Source organism: Leptopilina boulardi, unplaced genomic scaffold, assembly GCF_019393585.1.
Source record: "Leptopilina boulardi isolate dan_hultmark-lab unplaced genomic scaffold, ZJU_Lbou_2.1 LbouV2_249, whole genome shotgun sequence".
In the NCBI taxonomy this organism is placed as follows: domain Eukaryota; kingdom Metazoa; phylum Arthropoda; class Insecta; order Hymenoptera; family Figitidae; genus Leptopilina; species Leptopilina boulardi.
Genome location: NW_026137806.1, coordinates 1,429,975 through 1,454,315, shown reverse-complemented (window position 1 = coordinate 1,454,315; position 24,341 = coordinate 1,429,975). Strand labels below are relative to the sequence as shown.

The 24,341-nt window shown below is 22.3% G+C and overlaps 1 protein-coding gene across 1 annotated transcript in view; it reads right to left on the bottom strand.

Annotated features, from left to right (window-relative positions):
* Positions 1–22,556, bottom strand: part of LOC127280720 (carcinine transporter-like) — a 34,533-nt gene extending 11,977 nt beyond the window's left edge. The window contains exon 1 of the mRNA XM_051303939.1: positions 22,439–22,556. The gene's annotated coding sequence lies outside the window, so the exon portion shown is untranslated. The remainder of the gene's footprint in view (positions 1–22,438) is intronic.
* Positions 22,557–24,341: the final 1,785 nt, after the last annotated feature.

The window sequence follows — 24,341 nt, the reverse complement described above, 5'->3', positions numbered from 1 at the left end:
TATTCGATCTAATTAGCCTAATTTCGTATTTGGCCAAATCGAAATTTATTTTTAATTATTTTTTATAGCTTAATTTTTTTTATTTCGTCAAATTTTTATGTGGCATAATTTTTAATCTAATTTTTTTAAATATAAAAATTATATAATTTATATATTTAATTTCAATTATATATTATAATTAATTAATAATTTTTAATAGAAAATTATGCGCCGCTTAAAAATTAGGCTAAATAAGAATTAGTTAACTTTTTTTTATTAATTCAGATTTAAAAAGTGTAAAATAATGAAAAAATTGCGAGATACAAAGCAAATATTTTGCTTTTATACATAATTTTTATTCTTCATTTTGTAAAGATTTCTCTCTCTCTCTATATTACATGCGCAACATAGAAAATGTGCTAGGGAAATATATGTGCATAGAATAATTCCGTATTCCTGTCATATAAAAGGCTTTGATATACATGTGTCTACTGAATAGGAGTCATTAGCTTTTATCGTATACAGGAGGTCTAAAACTTTCTCAGTCAAATTTAATTTGATCCAAAGTATGTAATAATTTTATCATTTTTTTTTTGTTTTTTTGTTTTTTTGAAATACAAAAAATAATTTTCGTTTCGTAATTTCAATATTTAAAATATTAAATTTAACTTTTTTCCAATTTTTCTTAAACCATAGACAAATATAATTAAATAAATAAATATATATTATATACCAAAACATATCTCACTAATGGTAATTAGAAAATAAAATTCAAAATGTCACTCATGAATTATTATTATTCATGTGACATTTCAGTTTTTCCTATTATTTAATATTTTTTTTTTTTTTTTTTTTCTTTTTTTAATGTAAATTCTGATATATTATCATGAATTAAATATCATAATTTGATATGCTCTTGATAATAATGCATATGCATGAAAAACAATTGAAAAATGTATATAATTAAAGATGCTGTAGAAAAAAAAAAATTTATACAATTTGGACCAGTGCAAAAAAAAAAAAAAAAGAATATTTTATTCATTCCAAATGGTGTGTAAATCAGATCAATTTTATTACTTAATAATTTCTTGTCAATCTGGTTTTACAAAATCAAAAAAAAAAAAAAATTATTTATTTAAAACCACTTTTTTCAATTATTGACACATTTATTCGATACTATTTTTATATTCTTTTGAAAATAAAATATAAAATTTATTTTTTATGACATGTAAAAAATATACAGGACTTTCCTCGACTCGATTGAATGAAAAATCTGCAGAAATTGATATATATATATATATATAGTACAAGAGATAGAAAGTATAACAAAAAGTTTTGCAATAAGGAAGAATAAGAAGTTTTGAGAGTTCGCGAGATATGATCAGCACGTGCTACACACAATATCCAAGGTGATGCACGCCGTAAAAGTTAATATTAAATTTAATAAACATGAAAAGATATTATAATGCAATACTCTAATTTTAGTATTATTGGCGTTAAAATGTTTATTTTTTTTATAATTTTTAGTTCAAAAAAAAAATTTTTTTAATTCCTTCTTTTTATAATGAAAATTATTACCTTAAATATTAAAAAATCAATAAAAAAATTTTATTTTTATTAATTGTTAAACAAAAATTTTCTAATCTGAAAAATTTTCTAATTTTTTTTTTATAAATTTCAATAACGTGAAAAATGTATAATTAAATGGCATTTCACTATAATATCAAAAAGTGATGAAAATATTGTTTAAAAAAAATTAAATGTAAATTTATTGTGAATCTTTTTTTAAACTTGAAAAAAAAAACCAAATGCTTTAAATCATTAAAAAAAGGTCTAAGTTTACCATAAATAATAATCAACTTAAACTGGAAATAATAGTCATTTGATCATTGATGCCGTTTTAAATATTTATCGATCGTTATTGAACGCCAATCAATTTTTGATATACAATGTGAAAAATATTTATTTATTTTTTTTTAAAATAAATTAATATTATTTCTATTTAACTTTTTCCTCAATAAATTTATCATTTTAAAATTATATACAATATATTAAGGGCGAAAATTAATTCAAGAAAAAGTTCAAAAACTATTTTACTATTTTAGAAAACAAAAAAAAAAATATTTTGAATGCAAATATTTTTTTTCTTATTTATAAAAAAAAAAAAAAATATATATATATATATATATTCAAAGAGCAATTGATTTTATCTGCGCAGTGATAAAAAATGTTTGATGCCGCGCTCATGATAAAGAAGAGGAATTAATATATTATAATGACAAAACTCATTGGAAATAAACAGAATGTTAAAAACTATCATTAAAAAATCATCATTAATACATATTATCTTGTTTTCAGGAATTTTATGAATAACTTGAAAATTTTCAAAAACAGTATAAAAAATATTTAACATGTAAAAGACATTTAGAATTTTGAAAAACAAACTAATATTCGAAAAAAAAAAATGTAATGAAATTTACATTTTTGATTGCAGCTAAATATTCAATTGCAAAATTTTTTTTTTGAATTCCAAATTGAAAAAAAAAAAAAAATAGAAAAAGAAGTTTTGAAAAAAAAAAAAAAATTGTTGAAATGAAATAACCACACACGAGATACAAATGCAACTTCTGCATTCAAAATCGAAACAGGTTTTCGACGAGGATGAATAATTATTCAAAAAAAGGAATAAAAATATTTTCGCTTATATGCGAATTTAAAAAAATAAAAAAAAAAAAAATTACTGGTAGGTTCCGAGGAATTAAATGACAAAAAAAAAGGAAACTCCAGAGCAAGGAATCCCCTTATGAAAATATCAGAACTTCAATATTGTAGCAAACAGATAAATTTTACTCATTTTTTAATTAATAATTAAATTAATTATTATCAATTAATTATCAATTAATTATTATTATTATTATTATTATTATTATTATTATTATTATTATTATTATTATTAGTAGTAAGTACTACAATAAACGCACTAGGAAAAAAATTGTTATAAAAAAAAAGAATTATTAAATTCTAAACTAAAAATTAGATATTTATGTTTCTTAAATTCTCAGGATTAATCTTGTTAATTAACAATAGTTCATGAAACAGTTCTAATAATTGGCTACAATTTCGCATCTGTCATTATCGTGCGTCAGCAATGCCACTCCCTAATTACGACACTATATAATATATATATATATATATATATATATATATATATATATATATATATATATATATATATATATATATATATATATATATATAACTCAATATTAAACTAGAGTGTAAATTATTATTTCACAAAATTAATGTAACATATAAAAAATCTCTTTCAAATTTAGCGCCAAATTTCCAGTATTGTTTGATAAAGAATTTTTTTTTCAATTTATTTTTTATTTTATTCAATTTTTATTTTTTGGTATTATTTCATTTTTATATATTCTATATAAATTATTTTTCCCCTTACAATAAATTATATTTTCTTTAATATATATATATATATAGGATAAAAAAAAAAAAAGTTTGTTGATTCAAGAAAACTTTTTTTTTCAAATTATATATATATTAATGAAAGCAATAATATATACTGAATTATTTCTAACTCGTGTGTTGAATGTGTTAAAAGGAAATAAAAGGCAAAGCAATATGGAAAAAAAAAAAAAAAAACAATTGTAATAAAAAAAGAATACAATAATCTAGAAATTAATTTTAAATAAATGGAATTTTGCAAACAATCTCAATATAGTGCAGAATTATCAAAAAAAAAATTCTTTACAAAATTTTTTGTAATATTCGCATTTTAGAAAAATTCAATTTTTGTACAAACTACAAATAATTTTGTACCTGGCATTTTTGTTTAAAATAAAATTTTACTTGTCTCAAATAAAAATTTCACTGGGTGTAAATTAATCGTATTAAAAAGTATTTAATTTTTTTTTCTAATACGACTTTTGTAATAAAATATAAAAAAAAGTGTATCATACATTATTATAAACTGTTTCTTAATTTCCAGGAATATTCCAAGGTTAATACTACATAGTAGCACGTCCTTATAACAACTTTTCACATATAATATATATATGTATATATAAATGTGTTGCAAATCGAGGAAATGATTTTCTGACTTGGTTTTACGTCGCGCCCCGTCATTTCCATTATATATGAAAAGAAATTTAAAATTCACAAAAGTAAAATGACGTGTGCACCGTTTCTTTTATATTCACTTTTTTTTTTTTTTTAAATTTTTTATTCAGTTCGATCAGATTTTTCTTCTTTTTCATATAACAAACGAAAGAAAAAAAAATGTTCTCACAAATATTGCATATTTATTTTTTTCTATTTTTTAAAAAGAAAAGAAGGAAATTTTTTTTTTTCTTTATATAACATTTTTAGTTTCTACAATTTTATTTATAATGTTCAATTGTGAAATAAAAATGTGTTAAATATTTTCAATTACATAATATGAGTCATATATGATAAAAAAAATTGAATTATTATTTTAAATTAAAAGTGACAATTGAATAAAATTTTTGTGTTCACAATATTATATTTGAATAAAAAATGTTTATCACTAACAAAGTCTACTTTTAGATGTAGACAAAAAAAAATTGACATTGGTAAAAGTAAACACAAAATTCTTATATTGACATAAAATAGATTGATATAAAGATAAGAATGAAATTTTTATTAATTTTTTTTTTAAACTACAAATAAAAGGTAAAATATTTACTTTTTTTTTTGAATTTCAATTTTAATCTCGGGATTAATAAACAAATATTTTAAATTTGAAAAAATATTATATGAAAAGACGATTAATATTTCTTTTTTGACAAAATGATTATTACGATTTTTTTTCTTTTTATATGAAATCTGATATATTTTTTCCCTATGAATTTATTTGCAGAATCATCCAATTCTATTCTTTGATGATAACAATAAAGATAAGGGGAAAAATTTTATATACATATATATATATATATATATATATATATATAAAGGTTTGAAAAAGATTTCCCGCGAGATCGGTCGATGACTGGTTTGAAAGTCTCGCCATATCGTTTATACCTGGTCTTATATATACAGATCGACCTTGAGAAAGAACAAGGGAAGACCTTGAAAAATGGCCAGAGAGCACGGAACTCGCACATGCCATCAACGTTAAAAAAAAGATTCTATATAGCAATACCGGTTTATTTTATTCAGATACCAAATAATTTTTCGTCAAATATAAAAAAAAAAAATAAATAAATAAAGTCAGAAATTATTTATTAATTTAAATAAAATTAAAGTTTAATTAATTTTTCATTAAAAGAGTGAATAAATTGAATATAGAACAAAAAAAAAATATAAATTAAATATGTGGTAATTAATAAATAAATTATCAACGACTTTTTTTTTTAAAAAAATGAAAAACTCGAAAATATTCTTCTTTAAATTTTTTATTAAATTTAAGGATCATGAGTCCTATTTAAATAAAATTAACATATTTCTTAAAGTTAGAAAATATAATATTCTTAAAATAAGAATAATTTTTTTTTTAAATTTAATTTGCATATCTACTCGTTTCATACACTGTAAAAAAAAAATTAAGGAGTTAACGTTACTGGGAGTTAAATTTTTCGAGTTATGAATCAACTCAAAAAAGGAGTTAATAATAAAATTAACTCCTTAAGGCCAGGTCCAAGTGAGGCAGCGCCATCTACATTAAAACTATAATTTTTGGAAAATTTTCAACAGCCTTTTCTCGAAAACAAGAAGGTAAAATGCGTTTTTCTTTATCGATAATTGATTATTAGGCAAAAAATACACCAGCTAAAACTTTTTTTTGGATTAAAATGATGAAAAAAAAAATTTCATGTCGATAAATTAAATATGAGCAGTTTTTCAACAAAAACTGTAACAGTACTTTCTCGGAATTAACAATTAAGAATACAATTTCCATTTGGAAAATTAATAAACGTTAAACAATACACCAGCTAAGATTCACCAATCACGAAAATAACAACAAAAAATTTTATTACATATTTAACATATATGGACACTGTTTTACTGATTGTGACAGGCCCTTTGGTAGATTATGTATTTCGGGTGGTTAGCAACAGCGCCAATCTCCTCCTTTCGGCAAAATCGCGAAACGTCTGGTGTCATATTTAACCTGCCAAACGGCTGTTATAATTAGTAAAATATGTTATGTTAAAAAACATTTTTTTTTGTTATTTTCGTGATTGGTAAATCTTAGCTGGTCTGTATTTTTTAGCGTTTATTAATTTTCCAAATGGAAATTACATTTTTGATTGTAATTTCAGAGAAAGTACTGTATTACAGTTTTTGTTGAAAAAAGTGCTCATATTTAATTTATCGACATGAAATTTTTTTTCCATTATTTTAACTCAAAAAAAAAGTTTTAGCTGATGTATTTCTTGCCAATAATCAATAATCCATAAAGGAAAAAGCATTTTATCTTTTTGTTTTCAAGAAAAGGCTGTTGGAAATTTTTAAAAATTTTAGTTTCGATGTAGATGGCGCTGCCTCACTTGGACCTGGCCTTAATACCAACTCCCTAGGCATAAAATTAACTCGAAAAGCCCTTCGCTTCAACTCCAAAAGGGTACGTGGGACTTTTATAGCATCCCCGTAGGGAGTTAAAAATTCAATTCCTTTTTTTTTACAGTGTAGTAAGGAAATAATATAACAATATTATTTATATTGTAAAAATATTCTTAATAAAAATATAATCTTAACATGTTAAAAAAAACAAATATATTCTTCATTTAAGAATTTGAAAAATACAGACTCAAAATATTGAGAAGCCAAGATTTATATTATTAAATTAAGAATGTAATTTTATCCAGTGATACGATTCTTATCAGAATATGTATATAGTTAATAATTTTCGATCTTGCTTATCAAGAGAAAGCAATTAATTTTCTCGTTTGACTCACAACAATTGTCTAAGACCAGAAGGACATCATCAGAGGAAGGATGTATATATATATATATATATATATGTATATATAGAAAGCAATTCCTAGCTGACAAAGGAAAATTAATACAATAGTGTAATCTAGTTAAAACCAAAGAATTTATATTGTTGGTGGTAATTAAAATTTTCCTTTTACGATAAATTATAGTTGGCAATATTACTATTGAAAATTAATATTTGTCATCATCTTCACATAAAGTTTTTCAAACTAGTTATAATTTCACTATAAAATATAGTATATTATTTCACTATATTTTATAGTATATTATTTCAAATATAAAAATATTTTTAAAAATTAAAAAAAAAGAAAAATAAAGTTATTTAATTAATAAAATTTATTACTTTTTTTTTTTTTAAAGGTAATTGGTATTCCTCTGATCCTTTGACGTTTTTGAAACTTGTTATCAAGAAAAAATTTTTTCGAAAGTAATCATTTATTATTATTATTTTTTTTTTACTGGCACGCATAGTTTTATAAAAAGAAGGATTTATTAATCCTCGGAGCTTTTCAGAGATTTATCCCTTGTGGCTGCGATGTGAAAGCTCTTGAGAGAGAAAGTTGAAAAATTTCTTCGTATCTTTCTAATCCCGTTCTTAAAGCTCACTTTTCATACGGCAAAAGACCTTTTTAAATTGTCTTTTTTTTTATATATATATATATATATATATATATAAAACGCGGAACTTTCGCGTACATCGTTAAAAAAAAAAAAGAAAAAAAAATGTCATCGCACGGATTTAAGAAACGACTTGTTAATTTTATTTTATGACATTTTTTTTCCATTCTATTTAATTTTTCTCCATCGCAATTCTTTGAAAATAATTTTTTCTTCTCTTATTTTTACATTTTTGCAGAAACTTGAGAAAAATATAAAAATAAATATATAATTGCGAATTATGTCAGCTATGAAAAAAGAAAAAAAAAATTTTTTTTTTATATAAAAGAGAAAAATGTTTCGATATTTTTTTTTTTTTTTTTCAAAAAGATGACATAATTTTTTTGCAATAATAATAAATTTTTTTTAAAGTAGTGAAAAATATTTTCATTAAGAATTTTTAAGTAACATTTCGTTTTTTTGGGATACAAAAATGATAAGGAATTATAGTGACTTTGCGAAATTGAAAATAGATTAGAAAACAATTATAGTACAAGGGAATATATAAGTGAAAAATAAACACATGGATAAGAGAAATTGTTTGCAAAATTATGAAGTGTAAATAAATTTCTAAATATAATATGTTTTAATTTAATTAAAAAAAAAAAATTATACATTTTAATAACCAATAAATCCACAGGCATTAACAAAGTAATAGAAAGGCATAAATTATTGTATGATTTATGATAATTAATCTCTTTTATAATCCAGTTTCTTTGAATATAAAAATATATTTATGTTCTTTAAAGAAACAGATATAATTGAACAGATAGTTAATCAATTTTTTTTTCTATACTTGTAGGTCATAATTGTGTACAGAAAGGTTTTTTTTGTTTATTTACAAGTCGATTAAGACTTTCGATGTAAAATAATAATTTTCGATAAGCTATCACAAACTACTCGACATTGTCTAAATATATTCTATTTTAAATGAATTTCACGATTTAAGATCTGATAAGCTAAGAATTATTTGTTAGTTTAATTAATTAATTAAAAAAATAAATATATATATATATATAAATAATAAAAACATATATAAACAAATAAAAAAAATAGTTCAAATATAAATATAAATAAACATTTATAGAATTTTATCTTTTTTTCTTTATATATGTGCTATAAAACCATAATTATGCAATCATTATTGACGTTCACACACGTTCAATGACCACGTGACTCTATCAAGAAGGTCGAGATCTATTTCCTTGATTCAAGAAGTTAGAAAAAAAAATGTTACTTTTGTCCAAATTTTACTTTGCCGAAAAAAAAAATTTCTCTCCCTCTTAAAAAAAGTACACATGGAAAAATTAATATTTTTTTTCGAAATTAAACTAAAAAATTTAGGTATTTAATGAATAATGAAATAAATAATAAATTAATTAAAATAAAATAATGAAATAAATAATAAATTAATTAAAATAAAATAATAAAATTAAATTAGTAAATTAAAATTTTCAAAAATATTGTCATATTTAGAAAATAATTATTTCATAGTTAAGAAAAAAAAGAGAATATTTTTCTAAATCTATTTTTTTGTAAAAAATTAAAATATAAAAAATTCTATATATATACGAAAAATTTTCATTTATTATTTTACCACGCCTAGATTTCACAATATTTTACTATACGGATATACGCACGAACTAATTAACTCGTTGATAATTAGTATAAAGCAGAAGTAGAATAATTCATAAGAATAAATAATCATGATTGTAAAACAATGTAAATCAATATCAAGACGAGATTTTATATATATATATATATAATATATACGTATATTACATAATATCCTGACTTGTGTATCGCGTTCTATTTCACGTAAACACATTAATTTTTTCTTACTTCTTTTTTTTTTACTAAATACATATAATCAACTGTATAAATCCAAATTAAATTTTTACATTTAAATAATTTACAAAAATTATAGAGGTATAATTTTTTCGATTACTGTAGTTTCATCCATATAAAATATTATACCATTTAAATATCTCGATTTTTTTCAAAAAGAAAAAAAAAATTTCAAATTCGACAAATTCATAAAATAAAATAAAATATAAAAAAATAAAATAAAAATAAAAATAAAATAAAACAAAATAAAATAAAAATAAAATAAAAATAAAATAAAAATAAATAAATAAATAATGATAATAATTGATAAGAAAATATTAAAATAAGTTATCAAGACACTAGGCAAATTAGCTCGACCTTATAAAAGCGAACATTCAGATATATTATAGTCATTCTGACATAATAATTGCAAATTCATGCAAGGATATCCGTATTCGTGCCTAAATTCACACTGCGGTCAAACTCGATAATTAAGGTCGTGTATTGTAATTTTTTTTAAAAATATTTTTATCGACTATAAAATATAAAACGAGCCGTTCTATCTAGTGAACATTACAAAAAAAAAAAAATAAAATTTTGTCGAATTATTCTGCTCTCAATAGCGTCACACTTGATTAATTTAGAAAAAAAAAAATTTGTTATAGATAATCGTCAAATATCATTTTAAATAAAAAAAATACCCCTAAACTATTTTAAGAAAGAAAATAAATTTTTATTCCTTATTTCTTGGAGAGAAAAAAATATTTAAAAAAGTAGAAACTCTTTACATTGTAATAAATGTTTAATATGTCTTCATTATAATTAAAATCATAATTATACTAAATTGAAGTTGTAAAATATTTTTAATAGTAAAGATTTAAATTAAAATTTTTTTCCCCTCCCTTTTCGAATAAATAATAAAATTTAAATTGAATAAGATAAAAAAGAACCCGTCTTTAAAAAAAAACTTTTATTATATATTTTATAAAAATCGCATGAAAATCAAATATGCATAATTTTCTTTTTTTTCAATGTTATTTTTCTTTTCAAATATAAAAGCATCAAAGTAATAGCAGACGTTCTTTAAGAGCAAAAATCTCAAATAGAATGGAAACTAAAGCTTATAACAATAAATCCTTCTCTTTTTTTTTTTGTATATCGTTTTTCCTTGAACATTGTAATACTGCTTAAATCTCTTTCTTTTCAAATGGAGGAAACAAAAAGGACTTACCTATAAATATAAGTCATTTTATTTTTTATTTTTTTTCTATTATTTTATTATACATTACTTTATATTTTAAATTACTAAAAAGTTATTTTAATATATAAAAATTCCGATTTTTTCTAATGACTTAATTTTTCTAAACTAGGTTTTAAATTACAATTCAATGAACTATGAGGAAAAAAATTAATATAGTTAAAATTATTAGTATTTTTTTCTAATTTTAAATACCTATTTGGATTTTTTAAAAAAATGCAAAAAATAGGTGAGTGTCATTAAGATGTTCACATTACTGTATTATATTCATATTACATTTGATGTCTGTTAGATTATTATTTTTTTTTTTTTTTTGCATAAAATTTCGTGACGTTTTATTTAAATGAATCCTAGCATTCATCAATAATTCATTACCAGGTATATATCAAGGTTGCTAATCGTCAACTTCTGCAATCTGCATCACGTGGCTAATTCATGGTTATTCGGTAAGTTAGATTACTATATATATATATATATAGTAACTGTTCCTATATATCGGTTAATGATTCCAATCGATAATGATCCTTCTCAAATTACTCAAATGTTATTGACACAAAAAAATATTAAAAAAAAACTTGTTTAAAAAATTCTCAAGTTATTTTTTTTTACAAAAAAATATTTTTTACAAACAAATATTTTTTACAAAAATATATTTTGTTTTAGACCTCGTTATTTTCCCATCAAGAAATCTGAGGAAAATTTTCTTTCATCTCTATAAAAAATAAAAATAATAAATCTCTACAAATCAAGTTCATCTTTTTTTTAATACATTTTGTTTCTTTTTTTGACAGGAAAAAAAAAATACAATTTTCCGGACTTTCAACTTTGATCTTCATTTCAGTGTGTGTAATAAAAACGAATAAATCGTTACATAAAAAAGAAATAAAAAAAAAAAAACATTATTTTGCCATAAAAAAAAATTCTATTTTCTGATCCTTAATTACAATTTTCAAGAGCAACAAAAGAGATTTTGATTAAGATTTATTAGACACGCATTATGACAGAGTATCTCAATTTTAATAAAATATTTTTTCTTGTTAATTTTTAATAAATTACAAAAGTGTAGAAAAAAAAATTTAGATATGTAAACAGGAAAGAGGAATTCATAAACTTTAAAAATCTATATATGACCGATTCACCTTCACGATTCAGCGATTTTTTGTTATAACAAAAAAAAAAACTCGTAAATTGTTCTTTTTTTTTTGCCTGCACCTCTTTAATTTCAAATAAGAGCAAAAAATGATTATTAAAGTATTACGTAAATTACATAAGCATTGATTATTCTACATATATATTATAGTAAATTACAGAAAATCAGGGAGCAAAAAAAAAAAATCTTTTTCCAACGTGAAAAATATCAGTCAAGATTCGAGAAACTTAAACATTAAAAATACTTGAAAGAACACTTTTAAAATTAAAAGCTTCGAGCAGTTTTTACAGACTTTGAGTATTAGAAGCTTCATCTAAATTTCAAGGATTTCACTTGTCAAAAGTTTATATCAAAAGTGAAACTTTTCCAATTTGTAAATCTCTTAAAATCCTCTCCTCTTTCAAATTCACTTACATATATATATTTTTTTTATAACCCCTTTTGCACTTTTTCAAAATAATTAAAAATTTAACTAAATTAAAATTAGATTAAAATTCAATTTTAATTAAAATTAAAATTGTAATTAAAATTTTTTTTTTAAAAAAAGGTTAATTGAAAAATTTATTATATACACAAAAAAAAGATTTACCTGGAACATCGAAAAGGTTTCACTAGAATAGAAAAAGTTTTAATTGTTTCAGTTAAATTTTTCACTATTCTAGTAAAGTACTTTTTTGCTGTTCCCAAATAAAAGTTATTCTATTTTCAACTTGTAAAATTTGATAAAATAAAAATTTATTTATATAAAAATTGTTGAAAAGAAAATGAAAAATATAATGATTAAGAATTAATTGCCTCTTCTTTTTTGCATTTAAAATCTTTCCTTCTCCCTCCCCATTTTTTTACCCTTCGCGCTTCAACCTGACATTTCCTACCCTTAACGGGCATCGATCGCCGTTGACGTGGCCCATTTTTTTTTTTTTTTTTTTTACGTACTTTCAATATCGTATGTTAAAGTAGCCAAAAGGTAAAAAATCACTATCAAATAGGAAATTATGGAAAAAATGTATAAAAAAAAAAAGTAAAATTGGCAAAAGTTTTCAAATTGTTGCAACTTTTGTTTATTCCATAAATATGAAAATATATCTCAAAAAATGACAACACAACCAAGATAAGCGTGAACATTGTCACCTTATCAAACCCTCACCCCTTGTCCCATAAGGCGACAAGTGACATTGAATAGCTTCATCAACTTTAGATTTTTCAAAAGATATATATATATATATATATATATATATATATATATATATAAAAGGGTGAGTTGTGATTTTTTTCCCACCTTCATTTTTCCGCTAAAAAAAAAAAATGAAGGACAATTTTATTTTCACAAACTTTGAAAAAGAGAAAAAAAAATTTATCTTTTTGGAAAAACTGAGTCAATAAATTATTTTTAAACTATACAAAATAATAAATTTTCTATTTTTGTTTTACTTTTTCCAACTAAACTTTATTTATTCTTATCTCTTTCACTTTAATATTATAATGCAAGGAAATAAATTATTACGAAGTTTTCTTTTAACCAAATAATATACCATTTTTTTTTGTATTAACACAAATTTTTGGTTATTTTAAAAAAAAATTTGTTTGATTCAAAAAAATATGTTCAAATTCAAATAAATATTTCTTCCATCTAAATGAATGTTATTCAAATAAATATTAATTTAATTAAAATAAATATATATTTCTTTGAAACGAATGGAGAAAAAAGAATTGTTGTGGTTACTAAAAATTAAGTCCACACAACAATTCCAGATTGTCAAAATAGAACCAGCAGTTCTATTTGTTAATTGTTAAATTGTAAAATTTATTAATTAATGTAAATTGTTAAAATGGGATTGTTATTAAAACTATTCGGATTGTTCGGTGAACAAACAGAATTGTTTTGAAGAACAAAGAAAATTGTTATGGAACAGTTGAAATAACAAAACTAAATTGCTAAATCAGCAAAACAATTTGTTGTATTAACAAAGCTATGTTCAATAGTAACCGAGTATAATTTACCGATAAACGATGAAATTGTCTCTTCATCCATTCACTACACTTTGCAATAGATTTCTCACTTTAACCGGATTCATTATTTAACAGCACTTTGTCATTTAAAAAGAAACTAATAATAAAAGCAAAAGTGGCACATATACCAGAAGCAAACAACACGATGATCTGCACGCCAGTTTGCGAGAATTCAAGATGACCACGTGACATGGAACAATAAACCTGCTAGCTGAACAAATCCGGATTGTTCCATCGGCAATCGACAGAGAGTTTGCTTCTGCAACTGTACGGAATTGCAAACTGACAACAAAAAATTCGTATTGTTGTTAAAACAACAAAAATTTGTGTTGACAACAATCCGAATTGTAATATTAACATTTCGAATTGCAATATCAAAAATCTACTGACAATAATCCAAAAATTGTTTGCATAACAATCCCATTTTTCTTCGTGACAAACCAAAATTTGGTTGTTTGAAAATATTTTTTTTTCCTGAGAGTAAATAAAAACCTTTTTGTTAATGAAAGTCAATGTAAAAAAAATCGACCTTTTTTTATGCGCAAGTTTCATCTCTCGGTAAAACTTTCTTTATAAAGAATTCAAACATCCTCTCTAATTTTCTACTCCCCTGCACACTAGAGAATTTAAAAGAAGAAACTAACATATAGAAATGTACTTTTTCTTCGAAAACTGTGTTGGAATTATATACAGTTAAATATATATATATATAAGGAATTTTATTCTCCTATAAGAAAGTCTTCCTCGGTAGAAATATATAAGTATCGACGAGAATCATTGACCGGAAGTCAATTGACGATCACCAGCTGAATAAGTATTATACAGTCTATATACTTCGGATGGAATGTTATTAATCTCCCATAAAGGTTATTTACAATTTTTTGTTTTTTAATAATTAAAATTTTTCCTACTATTATCAAAGAAAATCGAAATTGATAACAATGAAATGAAAATTTGCCAAGCAAAATGAAAAGAAAAACAAATTTCAGAATCTAATGAGATCATTTAAAAAATAATTTTCATGAAAAACATTAAAAAATATTTTTGAAATTCCGATTTTTTTGTATTTTAATAAAATAATAAAAATTTTAGAAGCCTATAGTATGTATATAAGCCTATGTATATAAAAATTCTGAAAAATTCCAACTTTATAAGAAAATATTCTGCAAAAATGAAAATATGTTATTTCATGAGAGAAGAATATTCACGAAAGACTCATTAACAAAATTGTAAGAGCACTAAATATGTTTACTTTATAAGAAATATAGTCGAAAGTTGTACGAGAACTATATACCAGTAGGTAAATTAAGTTAATATCACATTAAAACACAACTCGTAAATTTATATAGCATTCTAATACAGTTCAAAAAAAATTTTTTATATCAAACCCTTCTGCTCAAAAAAATTAAAAAAGAAAAAAATATTTAAGAAATACAAAACATCAAATTTAAGGGATTTAAAAATTTTACATTGAAAAAAAAAATTTATTTCACTTAAATACTCGATTACTTAATTGATATCAAAAATATCAAATTGATATAAAAATTTTGATAACAAAATTAATTTAATAATTTTAAATTAGTGTGAAATATTTATACTTGAACAAAATAATTTTTATTTGAATTAAGTAAAATTCTATTTAAATACTAGATATCACGGAGAAAAATGGGATTGTTGTGCAAACAATTTTTGAATTGTTGTCAGTAGATTTTTGATATTGCAATTCGAAATGTTAATATTACAATTCGGATTGTTGTCAACACAAATTTTTGTTGTTTTAACAACAATACGAATTTTTTGTTGTCAGTTTTGTTCAGTTTGCAATTCCGTACAGTTGCAGAAGCAAACTCTCTGTCGATTGCCGATGGAACAATCCGGATTTGTTCAGCTAGCAGGTTTATTGTTCCATGTCACGTGGTCATTTTGAATTCTCGCAAACTGGCGTGCAGATCATCGCGTTGTTTGCTTCTGGTATATGTGCCACTTTTGCTTTTATTATTAGTTTTTTTTTAAATGACAAAGTGCTGTTAAATAATGAATCCGGTTAAAGTGAGAAATCTATTGCAAAGTGTAGTGAATGGATGAAGAGACAATTTCATCGTTTATCGGTAAATTATACTCGGTTACTATTGAACATAACCTCACCTTGAAAAATACAAAATATATATTAAATATTATTTAAGAAATTTCAACTCAAAATAATTTGTTGGATTCAGATCAAAGAATTTGATTCAGAAGCTGAATGTTCCACAGATTTTAATGCAAATGAAATTGGTGATATGACTTACGGAAATCTGCTATCGTTTATTTTAGAAGACGAAGAAACTTAACAAATTGTATTAAACGGATCAAAGCTTTTAATACAACAAATTGTATTGCAGATTTAACAATTTAGTTTTGTTATTTCAACATTTTCCATAACAATTTTCTTTGTTCTTCAAAACAATTCTGTTTGTTCACCGAACAATCCGAATAGTTTTAATAACAATCCCATTTTGACAATTTACATTAATTAATAAATTTTACAATTTAACAATTAACAAATAGAACTGCTGGTTCTATTTTGACAATCTGGAATTGTTGTGTGGACTTAATTTTTAGTAACCACAACAATTCTTTTTTCTCCGTGTACTATTTAATTGACTCAAAAAAATAGTAATTACAAATAATTATTTATTTTGATAATAGTCAAGTAACCGATTATTTGAATCAAATAAATTTTTTTCAGTGTACAAACTATATATATATATATATATTTCTAGAATGTAAATGAAGAATCTAAAAATACGGAAATGCAGCTCGAGTAAATAATTAAATTCCTTTAATATGCGGCTGGAAAATGAAGTTTCTCTATTTTGCAGAACTTTAGGAAGGAAATTTTTCAAGTTGATCAAGGATATTAATTTTCAGTAAATTATATTACAACGATGGTATTTAACGTTTGAAAATTTTTAAGACATTAACTTTTTTTTCTATACCCAAATAATATAATAAATTATTAAATCTTTAACGTATCCGAGTATTAAACAAACTGGACAAAATTTTTTATATAAAATTTGTCCGAATGTTATCGTTATGTTATTTTTATCTATATTGTAATAATAATGATAAAATTCTTAAGGGTTATGAATAATGTTTTTAACGATGTTAAAAAATAAGCAAAATGGTAATAATTTTTTTTTTTTTAAGAAGAAGAAAAAAATCTCTTAATATACCACCATAAAACTGGTCCACGTGTTGACATATAAAAAAATAACTTTTGTCAAAGCATCACGACCTTGCTGTTACTTAACTGAAATTATGAGAGTGAGAGAGAGAGCCTCGTGGTTACATCGTGGAAATCTCATGAAAGGCTTATGAGGGTCAAACAAGTTCTGGTGTCGTGATAATTAGACTCGTGCTAGGATTCCATCATGATGGAAGATGTTGAGGAGCTTAATTGAACAAATTATGGTAGTAACCATTACCTCAGCTTTAGAAGATCTTTTCTTTTTTTTTTATATATATCTCCAAATGGAGTCTGCATCCAAAAAAGTGGAATTCCTTTTCTAATTTTTTAATACTTGTTTATGTTTATTTTTTTTTATCAAAAAATTGATTTAAATAATCAAAAGTTTATAAACAATAAAATCGAAATATTTTCAATTTTTTTTTGCAAGAGATTTAATTTATTCAGAGACATATAAACAAGAACTAGTGCGGAGAAAGCTTCGATAAACTCTCGAGACTTGAAAAAATGTAAAGAAATTGAGCTCCTAACAAGATTCTTCCTTTTTTATTTTTTTTTTTTTTAACTCCAGAAAAGTGAATTTTTCATAGCCAAGTTTATATATCTAAACTTCAACTATAGAAGACGAAAATGACAAGCCTGAAATGTCTTTACGAAGCCGGAAACTTTTGTTTGAATTTCAAAAGTTCCTTCTCTATTTCATGATGAACTAAAAGCAGTTAAAGTTTGAGAAAAAAGCCTCTCTATTTTGAAAAGAATTTCACCGCATATAACTATCTTCAATATTTTAATAATAAAAATACTCAAAATCTTCCAATTGATTAAAAAATATATATATATATTTATTTTAAATATTATTTAATTTAAAAAAGAAAAATATTTTTTTTTCTTGGAAAAATTGGTTGACATTATATATACAAAAATTTGGGACGCATGATTATGTTCTAAAAATCATTAGTCATACTTTACATTTTATCGAATTTTATTTGTCAGAATTTTTATTTGCTCGAATTTTCATTTAACATAATAGGCATTTTAAAGAATTTTTATTAGGTAGAATTTCATTGAATAGAATTTTCATTCAGATGAATTTTCATTTGCTCGAATTATTATTTGATATAATTTCTATATAATCGATTTTTCATACTACAGAATTTTTACTTAAACGACAAATCATTTAATAGAATTTCTAATTGATAGAATTTTCATTTGTCCGAATTTTCAAATGGCCGAACAAACAATCGACAGAAAGATATCGGCGCGATTTTTAAAATCAACCAATCAAAAATTATTCATAAAATTGTGATTGGTTGATTTTAAAAATCGCGCCGAAATCTTTCTGTCGATTGTTTGTTCGGCCATTTGAAAATTCTATCAATTAGAAATTCTATTAAATGATTTGTCGGTTAAGTAAAAATTCTGTAGTATGAAAAATCGATTATATGGAAATTATATCAAATAATAATTTGAACAAATGAAAATTCATCTGAATAAAAATTCTACTCAATAAAAATTCTTTAAAATGCCTATTATGTTAAATGAAAATTCGAGCAAATAAAAATTCGAAGAAATAAAAATTCTGTGGAGTGAATTTTCGGTTATATAAAAATTCTGCAATATAGAAAATCGGATTGATGAAAATTATGCCAAATGCTATTTCGAACAAATTAAAATTCGGCTCAAAAATTAATTAGAACAAATAAAATTCGATAAAATGTAAATTATGACTAATGATTTTTAGAATATAATCATGCGTCCCAAAAATTTGAGGAAAAAAAATTGTTTCAAAAATCAGGAATAATTTGAAACATTTTTTTTTTATTATTATTATTATCAAGGAAGTTTTGTTGTCACTTGAGAATATAATTTAGTACATGCGATTGGAAACTCAGATGATCGATTCTTCTTCGAAATAATAAGTATGTCACATTTACACATCGGAAAATAGAACAGTGGTTAGAATCTATATATATACACGTATATTCCAAACACGTTTATATATATATAAAAGTTCAAAGAACAAAAAAAAAGAAGAATCCATTGAATTTCATTTTATTGCTTCTATTTATCAGTTGAATACCTTCATCATTCACATCTTTCAGAATATTACTGTTTTCGTGTATATATCGATCCAATCTACTCTTAAAAAAAAACAACGAAAACTTTTTTCAATCCCTGATATAAAGCCTTCTACTCATTAATTCTGGAAGAAAAATAATACACTACCAAAAGAACAAAAAAATATTAAAACCATATCGAAAAAAAAATCACGCGTTAGAGAAAAATTAGAATTTTTTTTGTTTGTTTTGTTTTTAAATGGGGTTAAAGATCAAAAGAACCAAAAAATATTTGATTCTTTTAATTTTGTACTCGTGATGCATTAATTGAAGTATTGTATTTTGACGTCATTATATATTAAAAAAATTCTCAAGCATATTATTTTCAGAAACCATTAACTAAGTCACAATTCTAAAGCGGGAGGGTGAGGCGTGATCTGTAAAAAAAGGAATTAATATTTTCCCATATGAAGAAGGAAAATTAAAAAAAAAATACAAAATTCTAAATTATCATTTAATTAATCAATTAGCAATCACTTTATAAATATGAATTAAATTTTTGTTTCCATCTAAGCGATAATTATAGCCTATAAACGATAAGAAATTATCTCTTCGTTTCCTTTTTATAAAATAGTGAAAAATTGATTTTCCAACACAAAAGAAGAAGTATATATATATATATATATTTTTTTTTTCAAATAAAAGAATCAATAAAAATTAATTGTTTTCCGCACGTGGAAGATTTAGAATAATTCTTGAAACTATTTCCGCAATATCGATTGAGCTATAATTCTTTTCTGTAAAAACTATTTACAAAACAATTAATTTGAAAATGTTTAATATATATATATATATATGTAGTATTGAATTAACATATAATGCATTTTTATGAATAAAATGAAAGTTAAAAACGCGAAACAATTGTAAATTGTAATCTGATAATGTTCAAATCATTGATTTACTTTGTGTACGTAAAACATTTACACAGTAACTGAAGAATAAATTGTTTATTTATTTTTAAGTTCTAAAATTAACTTTCAATATATTCTTTAAAAAAAAAAAAACAATATTCGCATTCTTATTATCAGATTGTATAAAAGAATTCTTTCTTTGATCTGCTTTATATTCCAAAGAAATGTTAAATAAAATTCTCCTTACTAGGAAACAAGATATCATCATCATGATTTAAATTGTAAAAGAAGTTTCGTTTCTCTTTTTTTTTTTTTAATTTTAAAACAAGTCTTGTCTTTATTTAAATTTTTCATGCAATTTTATTTATAAACTAATCATTCAAGTTTTACGCTTTTAATTTCATTTTAATGAAATTCAATTAATTGTTTAAATTTTTCATAGAAATTAGAATAAAACATAAATATGTATTCAGATAGATATATAAATGAAATTAAAAAATTTTTAAATTATTTATTATATTACAATAAAAATATAATAATTTTATTTTATTTATATAATAATTATTGATATAAATAATAAAGAAGATGATAAAAATTAATCACAGAATAATTTATACTAGAAATTAATTCTAACCTCTTAAATCATGGTCAAATAATAATTCTCACTGCATTCAAATTAGTGTTATTAATATCAATTAAGATGCGTTTAAGTGAGATAATTCTCTTTTTATTTTTTTTTTAATCATTCAAAAGTTCCATCATGTTTCTTTCTAATTTCCATTGAAAATAATATTACTTTTATATAATAATAAATTTTTTTCTGATGCGTGAAAAATAAATAATAAATATCTCTAATTTTACAAATAAATGTTCAATTTAATAGAAAATTTCTTTTTCCAATATATAAATAAACTGGATAATCAAGTATTGCGAATGTTATTTATTTTTGATTGATAAATTGCAATACAAAATGATGAAAATTGGATGAAAAAGTTTCCTATCAATCGATCAAAGTTTTCATTTAACAAATTGTACAAATATAAGTCAGATAACATTAGTAAATGAGAATTCAATATAGAAGTCTTCAGTTTCTGATAACTTAAAAGATGTTTCTTGTCTTTTGTTTACAGTATATACATTGTTTCATAAATAATTATTATCTATATAAAAATATGATGATTAAAAAAATATATTAAATTATTTATTGATTTATATATATATATATATATATATATATATATATAATTATAATAATAATTATTATTATTATTATATATATTATATAGTGTAGAATAAAAAAAATCAAAAAAAAAAATATATTTTATTATTATCCAGATATAATTGAAAATACAATTAATCATTGACAAAACTGCGATCATTCATCTAGAAACTAAAATAACTCTCATGTGAAATATTATCATAAAGCAGATCCAAAAAAGAAAAAAAAAAAAGAAAAATACGTATATATAATTAATCTTTGTACGTCATGCAAAAATTTTTCCAATGTTATAATCAATAATAAAAAATTAAAAAACCATTTATTCTGTTAGTAGTCTTTCAATTAATATCACTTTCCAATTGTATATATATATATATATATATATATATATATATATATATATATATATATATATATATATAAATGCGTCCACCGCTTATTCGATCAAATCAATTTTTATAATTAAACTTCAAAAAATATCGAAAAAAAAACAATTATAAAAATCAATTTCTTTTATTGTGAAAAAAAATCAAAACTTCATCAAAAATATAATCCCTAAGGTATATTTATTTTATTAGCATTGATATATAATAATTTATTTAATTCAAATATAATTCGGTTACCATTATCAAATAAATATTTCCTTGAATAAAATAATTTTTATTTTGATATATAAAAGCTGTATTTAAACAAATAATTTCTTTATTTAAACAAATAATTTTTGTATTTCAAACAATTTCTGTATTTAAAACAAATATAATTTCTTTATTTAAACAAATAATTTTTGTATTTCAAACAATTTCTGTATTTAAAACAAATATAATTTTTTTATTTGTAAAAAATAAAATTTAATTGACTTAAATAAAAATTACTTGTTTGAAGAAAATATTTATTTGATAACAGTCAAGTAACCGGTTATTTGGAAAAAAAATTTTTTTTTTTCAGAAATGTAAATTGCATCATGAAATTTGTAATTTTTTTTTTTAAATCAGCAATGTTGCTTTATGTTGTGGCGAAAAACGTATTTCTCAAAGTATTATATATATATATATATATATATATATATTGTATATGTATATATATATATATATATATATATATATTGAAGAGGGTTGGAATAGCTACATCGTAACAAGATTTCGAGTTTACTCACAATGCAAACTCACCTCTTCTATATAGTTTGCGGTTTCCGTACTACCGAGGGAAACGGACAGGCGAACTGATCACCACTTCACTCATCGCAGACTAACCTTGCACTAAACTCCACTATCTCGTTATACTTGAACGATAACAAAACATCACTCTATATAGAATACTTTTTAGAGGCCCCGTTCATCGTTTTTCATATACATATATAGACAGAAATCTCGACCCTATTGTTTGCAAACTATTAGCAAAATGAATAACATTTTTTATTTCGCTAAAAAAAAAACACAAAGAAAATATCAAAATCCGCAAACATTTGGAAAATTTATAATTTTATCGAAAAAATTTTTGAATAAACTTTTTACAGATAATAAAATAAATTCTTTTCAAAAAATAAAAATCATAAATTTCCAAGGCTCTAAATTGATCATTAAAATTGTATTACGCTCACAATAAGTGGGAATACTATTTATTTTTTTATAAATCCTTCATTTTTTTATTATTTCTACCTCTAAAAATAAACTCTAAGCTTCAAAAATTTTGATTTATTATTAAGAAAAAAAGGGGGTGCATCACCCATAAAAATCATTAGTTAGAATTTTCATTTGAAAGAATTAGGACGCATGATTATGTTCTAAAAATCATTAGTCATAATTTACATTTTATCGAATTTTATTTGTTCTAATTAATTTTTGAGTCGAATTTTAATTTGTTCGAAATAGCATTTGGCATAATTTTCATCAATCCGATTTTCTATATTGCAGAATTTTTATATAACCGAAAATTCACTCCACAGAATTTTTATTTCTTCGAATTTTTATTTGCTCGAATTTTCATTTAACATAATAGGCATTTTAAAGAATTTTTATTGAGTAGAATTTTCATTCAGATGAATTTTCATTTGTTCGAATTATTATTTGATATAATTTCCATATAATCGATTTTTCATACTACAGAATTTTTACTTAACCGACAAATCATTTAATAGAATTTCTAATTGATAGAATTTTCAAATGGCCGAACAAACAATCGACAGAAAGATTTCGGCGCGATTTTTAAAATCAACCAATCACAATTTTATGAATAATTTTTGATTAGTTGATTTTAAAAATCGCTCTGAAATCTTTCTGTCGATTGTTTGTTCGGCCATTTGAAAATTCGGACATATGAAAATTCTATCAATTAGAAATTCTATTAAATGATTTGTCGGTTAAGTAAAAATTCTGCAGTATGAAAAATCGATTATATGGAAATTATATCAAATAATAATTCGAACAAATGAAAATTCATCTGAATGAAAATTCTATTCAATGAAATTCTACCCAATAAAAATTCTTTAAAATGCCTATTATGTTAAATAAAAAATTCGAGCAAATAAAAATTCTGACAAATAAAAATTCGAAGAAATAAAAATTCTGTGGAGTGAATTTTCGGTTATATAAAAATTCTCCAATATAGAAAATCGGATTGATGAAAATTATGCCAAATGCTATTTCGAACAAATTAAAATTCGGCTCAATATTAATTAGGACAAATAAAATTCGATAAAATGTAAATTATGACTAATGATTTTAAGAACATAATCATGCGTCCCGAAAGAATTTTATTAGATATGTATAATTATTTTTTAAACGAATTTTCATTTTTTGAATTAAAATTTGACACAATTTTTTTTTAAACAAATTTTTATTGTACAGAATTTTTAAAACGCCGAATTTTTATTTGTCCGAAATTGCTAATTGGCCGAAGAAACAATCAACAGAAAGATTTCGGCGCGTTTTTTTTAAATTGACCAATCAAAAATTGTCAAGAAAATCGTGATTGGTCAATTTAAAAAAAAAACACGCCGAAATCTTTCTGTTGATTGTTTCTTCGGTTATTTGCAATTTCGGACAAATAAAAATTCGGCGTTTTAAAAACTCT